This window comes from Otolemur garnettii, unplaced genomic scaffold, assembly GCF_000181295.1.
Source record: "Otolemur garnettii isolate 467f Iridium unplaced genomic scaffold, OtoGar3 scaffold00001, whole genome shotgun sequence".
Classification (NCBI taxonomy): Eukaryota; Metazoa; Chordata; class Mammalia; order Primates; family Galagidae; genus Otolemur; species Otolemur garnettii.
The window spans coordinates 42,677,803-42,684,318 of NW_003852396.1; the positions used below are offsets into that span (position 1 = coordinate 42,677,803).

Here is a 6,516-nt window from a genome sequence, read left to right on the forward strand (position 1 = left end):
AGTTCTCGGAGCGCCCCCTGCCCTCAGTAATGGCCGAAGCGTCCCCAGAGCCCACTAAAATGCACTTCGGGTCCCACCCAGGCAAGGCTGAGCACGCCACAATGGCTGCCTCGCAACCATCCGCGCGGGCCTCACCTCACGTCCCCCACTGTTGGAGCCGACACCCCTCCCACACTTTGGGCAGCCGGGCGTGGCCCTGGGTGCGCCTAGACTGGAAGAGAGAGGCCAGCGGGGGCGCTCCTGGGCCCGGGATGTGGAGCGCCCGCCCATTGGCTGAGCTTCCCCGGCGAGCGGCTGGCCGTAGCGCCCACCTCTCTGTCCTCTCTGCGCCCCCATTGGCCGTTTGCGTCCCGCGGGCGTCCGCTCCCGCCCCCCTCCCTCCCGGATGGAAACCCGGTTGAGGGGTAGGAGGCCGGAGCGGGGAGAAGGCTCAGCGACCCTCCTGGTAAGGGTGCCCGAGAGAGCCAATCAGAAGCAGACGTGGAAAAGAGGCATCCTGCCAGCCAGTCACATCCCGAGGTGCGGTCGGGGCCGTGACGCAATGCAGGGCGCAGCCAATGGGCGTGCCATTGCCCGTCCGCTCTTCAGCAGCCGGCCGGGGGCGGTGGAAAAGCGAGTGAGGAGAGTGCGACGGCGGCGGCGGCGGCGGCGGCGGCGCAGCCATCGCTGGACGGCCCAGGGTAGAGCGAGGCCCGAGCTTCTGTGTCGAGGTGAGAGGCGGGAGCACAGGCGAGAGAGTCCAGGCTGCAGGCGCTTCCTCGCCTGTACGGGTAGCGGCTGCGGGAGCCGGGGCGGCGGGCCGGGCCGAGACGGGGGCGAAGACTCACCGCTCGCTCCGCCCTCGCCCCCGCCCTGGTCTGCCCTGAGGTGGGGGCGCCAGCTTCAGCCAGGGTGGTCTCTGCGCGCCTTGGCCCAGCCGCCGCCCTTCGGGGTACCGAGACCACTAGGGAGACCGAGGAAGGGGCCTGGTTTGCAGCCGCGGAGCCTGGGGGCTCCGCCAGGGGTGGGAGGCCGCGTAGAGGTGGCGAAGGTGGGGCGGGGTGGTTAACGGAGGAGCGGGCTGGCGTGCTGGAGGGAGGGTGGATGCAAAAGGAGGCTTGTGATGGAAGGATTCCGATTCTGGGAGGGAAGAAAGTGATGAGAAATGGGTGATGCTCAGGAAACGGTGCCCCAGGAGAAGGCTCAAGGCCGGGGGAATGTGGTTGGCCTCTGGAAGCGGGCATTCATAGGGGTCGGGGTCAAACCAGCTGGGGGTGAAGGGAGGACAGACTTGAGTTCTGAAGGTTAAGGTCTGGACAAACGGGGACATGTGGATCTGGAGTAAGAGTCACCTGCTGAAACCAGAAGGTGACTGAAAGGAAAAGGTTTTAGGTGAGCTGTGAGTGGAGACTGTTGGACTGAAGCAATTATCTGGCCTGTTAGGAGAAAAGTATACAAGGAACAAACCAGGTAGATTTATGTATGGTAGGTGAAAGCTGTTAATCGTTTACGAGTAGTTGAGCAAGAAACAACTCTCCTGTAGGACTGGGAGAGTCTGATGTGTGAGGTAGGGGTTAGTCAGCCAGATTCATAACTTCATTCACTACTCTTCCAGGGTCAAACATATGGACTTGTTAATTCTCAACTACTGAGGCTGTCCTTTTCTTTTCCTATCCTTCCTCCCACCTCCGTGTCAGTTCATTTCATTGTTTTGCCTTAGCAGTACACAGACTCACCCTCTCAGAAGTAATGGTAGGAGTATTTTTTGCTTTTGATTGGAGGGCAGTGGGAAATCTCTGAATTCTTTACCTTAAAAAACAAAAGTGGAATGTATTGGATTACATGCAGCATCAGAAGATACTCTCAGAGAATCTGCCCTGCAAGGGAGTTTCTCAGCTATCTTGTTTGGTATGTGTAATATAGCATAAAAATGATGCAAGATCTCTTACAGTAGCACAAGTGAGAATTAATGTCTAAGTATGATCCTGTTATTCGTTAGGGTCAACTATTTTGATGTAGTGGAGTTTGAGTATGTATTATGTTTGTTGGGAAATTTTTCAGCCTTTGGAAGAGTTTTGTAGCTAAAATGATTCAAAGTTCTTTTCACTCAGAGGAAAGAAAAACATGGTGTGGTATGTGTGTGTCACTGCTACTTTCTTTCTGTTTGAAGCTTTTGGAATTTTTGTGAGGTGTTGACAGAGACTGGGGGCAAAGAGGAGGCTGATCTTATTAACCAGATCAGCAAAGCATTATAACTAATAGACCATTCTTTAGCCTGTAGAAATAATTTTGTGGAAATTATTTCTTGGTAATGCTATTCACTGTGATCACATTTTACCTTTAGTATAACAGAATACCTAAGTGCTGAGGTGACTTAGGAATAATTTGAGTGGTATGGAGTTAATCAGGGAAGGTTTCCTGAAAGAGGTGAGTTTTGAGCCATCTTTTGAATTAGGAGTTGGGATATGGGTTACTAGAAGACATGAAAATGACATTCCAGTATTTTGGACATGATATAAGCAATTATGGACAAGAGTGACAAAAAATGATTTTTAAGGAGAAGTGAAGATTTAGGGGTGTGGAGATCAGTTAAGCCTGTTGGAACTTAGCTCATAAATGATGATTGTGTATGGTGGCTAGAAGGGAAGAATTAGAACAGTTGATAATGGATTTGAGATAAGAGTACAAAAATGTATTTTGATAGTCATGATAAGAACATGTAGTCAAAGTAAGGAGCTAGAGTAGATTTGATGGTAAGCCATCAGAAAACAGAAACATTTTTCAGTCCTGTATTAGATTATATTTATAATAATAACAAAATTTATTGGATGTTACTTTGTGCCAGACACTGTTTTGAGCTTTCCAAGTATTATCTTTTTTTTTTTTAGACAAAGTCTCATTATGTCACTGTCATTAGAGTGCTATGGTGTCGCAGCTTACAGCAACTTCCAGCTCTTGTGCTTAAGTGATTCTCTTGCCTTAGCCTCCCAAGTAGCTGGGACTACAGGCGCCTGCTGAAATGCCCGGCTATTTTTTGCTTGTAGTTGTCATTGTTGTTTGGCAGACTGGGGCTGGATTTGAACCTGCCTGCTCTGGTGTATATGTCCTGTGCCCTAGCTTCAGAGCCACAGTGCCAAGCCTTTTTTTTTTCCCCCTTATTTTCTTTTAAATGACACCCTGATTTCATGCTTTTGATTATCTATATTTTCTACATGCAGGTGATGAGATTCAGAGAGATTTAATTTGCTCTAGGTCACGTAGCTAGCAAAGGGTAGGTCAAGATGGTCAAAATCAGTCAGTAAATGTTAATTGTGCATCTGCTTGATGCCAGGCACTGTACTAAGTGTTGGGGATTCAAAGTTGACAAGAAAATTCAAAAGGTCAGACCTTATCTTTACTTAGGGATTGTCAGGAGTTTATAGAAAAGCCAGTGTAGAAAGAAAAAGATTAGTTGAAGAGATTTTTGTAGTATTGAGGAATACACTATTTAGAGAAAGCTAGAACAAATAGATTTTTTTTTCCCCCAATTTTTGGCCAGGGCTGGGTTTGAACCCACCACCTCCGGCACATGGGGCTGGAGCCCTACTCCTTTGAGCCACAGACACTGCCTGGAATAGATTTTTAAGAAAGAGGAAGTGGTCAGAAATGAAATATGTAGCTAGAGACTCATGAGAACAACGATTGAGAAGAAACCATTGAGTTAAGGAGAAAAATAATGTAAGTCTCAAGAAAGCTAGAATGAAGGGATTAAATATAAAGGCTGATAGTTAATTGTGTTTCAATTCAAGTTCTTAATACAAATTCCAAAATTTGTTATGATTGTAAGTATGATCAAACTCATAGGAAAGATGATGATATGGCTCATTGTAATGTTTTAATCTTTGGGTGGAAAGATCATGGGTGATTTAAAGTACTTGTACTTTTTTGTATTTTTACAAATTAAAAAAAATTAGCATTATTTGTATAATTGAGAGGACAGCCATTCAACTGAAATGAGTTGAGGGAATCTGTGGGTAGGCTAATCTGAACTTGAGGTAGGAGAAAAAGTGATCTTTCTTCAGTTCCTACTCCATAAGAGCCACCTTGGTAGGCATGTTCCCATCTTGGAAATGACTGGGTTGTCACTGGTAGAAACTGAAACTGCACATACTGAACGGTGGCATTTGCTTAATCTGAGGGATCAGGTTACTAACACACCCTGAATCATGGAGATACAGTTTTGGCTTTCTTGAAAATTTGTTTTCTTAAAGTTTAATAAATGAATTTAAGGGGGAAAAATCCCACAATAAACCACTCATAGAATTGAGTCATTTTAACTCTTCCTTTTGGATATATACCCTTAACCTCATCCTACACATTGGCTCTATAGTTCCTCTCTTCAGTGGGTTTGTAATAGACTTAAGAGTTTCAGTTCAGTAAGAAGATTTGAGAGTGTTGAATTTATGTGTAACTGATCAGCTTAAATTCATCATTGTTTTCTGTTTCCAATTTGAAGAGAGAAATTTCAAGTCAAACTATTCATATCAAATAATTATTCGCAAACAAACTGGTAGTATGTATCCTTAGTGCCGATTTATTCCAGTCTCCTAAATGGAGAGAGAGGAGTCTCTCCGGTAAATTAATCTAGTATTTAGTTTACTTACATTTGGCCCTTAACATTGTGAGAGGAAACAACATTAATGTGATTCCTATTTCAGCTAGGTACTGTACCATATTTCTTAAATAATCACATTTAATTCTCATATAATCCTCTTGTATATATATCCTATTTTACAGACAAGATTGAGGCTGAGAAGTTAGTAATTTTCTAAAGGCTGGAGAGTTAAGTGGCAGATTCAGACCTTGCTTCGCCTAACTCCAGAAGTCATGCATGTGAGACAAATGGCAAGGAGGACTAATTTATATACCTACAATTGAAAAAAAATGCCAATAGCCTTAGGTATTTAGTAACTTTCTGTTACCCTAAAGGTGGGACTCTTGCTTCCAGTGTTTGTACCTTGTGACTCTGTCTCTAAATAAATGACAGTGATTTTTGTGTCTCTACAGGGTAAATTATATTATATTTTCTTGCTTTAGAAATGTAAGTTTTTATATTTTAGTATTTTTTGAAATGGAGATGTATTTTGCTGTGTCTATATTCAACATATTTGTGAAATAGATACTATGTGTTAAAGTCAAATGTATCTCAGAATTGAGGTAGTATGCTATATGCATATGGGCTTCAAAGGCCTCCCTTATTACTTCCTTTTTTAATATAAAGTATTTAAGCATATGTTAATAATAGCTCATTTTCTACATAATATAGAAAAAAGTGTTATGATATAGAAGTTGTTGAAGTGTGAACAAGCAGATTTGAGCTTTAATTTTGGTTTCGTTAGCAACTTGGTGTATAACTTGGTCACTTCCTCTTCCTGGGCTTTAGTTTCCTCATCTGTAAAATGGAGGGAGAGGAAAACTTTTAAGTCTGTCTTCCTTGAGCAAGCTGTATGAACTTTAACTAAAAACATAGATTCTTTAGAAACCTATCTTAAAAATTGTATTATTGCTTTTTACTATTCTTTTTCCTATCTTCCCTCACTGCCCTTTTTGTCATGGATCCTTGGGGTTATTGTCAGATTCTTAATTTATTAAAGAAGATAAATTGTTTTTAATATCCTACATTTACGAAGACAGTCTATCTTAGAAAGTAGATAACCAGAAAATAGTTAATGAATGAATGAATTAATGTTTTATCTGAGTTTTAAAAAATCATTTAAATAAAATACCATCAAAAAGCTATTGAAGGCTCAGTGACAGTAGCTCAGTGGTTAGGGTGCCAACCACATATACTAAGACAGGTAGGTTCGAACCTGGCCCGGGCCAGCTAAAACGACGACGACAACTGCAACAACAACAAAAATAGCCCGGCATTGTGGCGGCCCCTGTGGTCCCAGCTACTTGGGAGGCTGAGGCAAGAGAATCACTTAAGCCCAACAGTTTGAGGTTGCTGTGAGCTGTGATGCCACTGTTACTCTGCAGAGGGCTACAAAGTGAGACTCTGTCTCAAAAACAAAAAAAGCTATTGAAGGCCAGTACTTTGGGAGACCAAGAGGAGGACTGCTTGAGGCCAAGAGTTGGACCCTACCCTGGGTCACATAGCAAGATACCATCTGTACAAAAGACAAAAAAATAATAGCCAGGTGTGATGTGTGTGGGAATGGGAAGCTGAGATTGGGAAGCTGTGATGGGAAGATTTCTTGAATCTAGGAGTTCAGTGTTGCAATCAGCTATGGTGCCACTGTACCTGGGCTACAGAGTGAGATCCTGTCCTCTTCTCCCCCCCCACCCCATGCCTGCCTCTGCCATCAAAACTGCTACATTTCATTGAAAGGTAGTTGGACTTAAAGAATAAAATGTGTTTCCTAAAGTTAAATTTACCTCCTCTGTACTGGTGACAGAGGAAAACTCTTAGACTATCTTTCAGAAGCTCTCTGTTACTTGCAAAAGAGGCAGACTTATGTGAATTTGGTATTATGGATAATTGCAAAAAAAAAAAAA

General features: G+C 43.4%; 1 protein-coding gene across 1 annotated transcript in view; it reads left to right on the plus strand.

The window, feature by feature from the left end:
* Positions 1-556: 556 nt before the first annotated feature.
* FAR1 (fatty acyl-CoA reductase 1) overlaps positions 557-6,516 on the plus strand; it is a 63,591-nt gene continuing 57,631 nt past the window's right edge. Inside the window, exon 1 of the mRNA XM_003781117.3 lies at positions 557-710. The gene's annotated coding sequence lies outside the window, so the exon portion shown is untranslated. The remainder of the gene's footprint in view (positions 711-6,516) is intronic.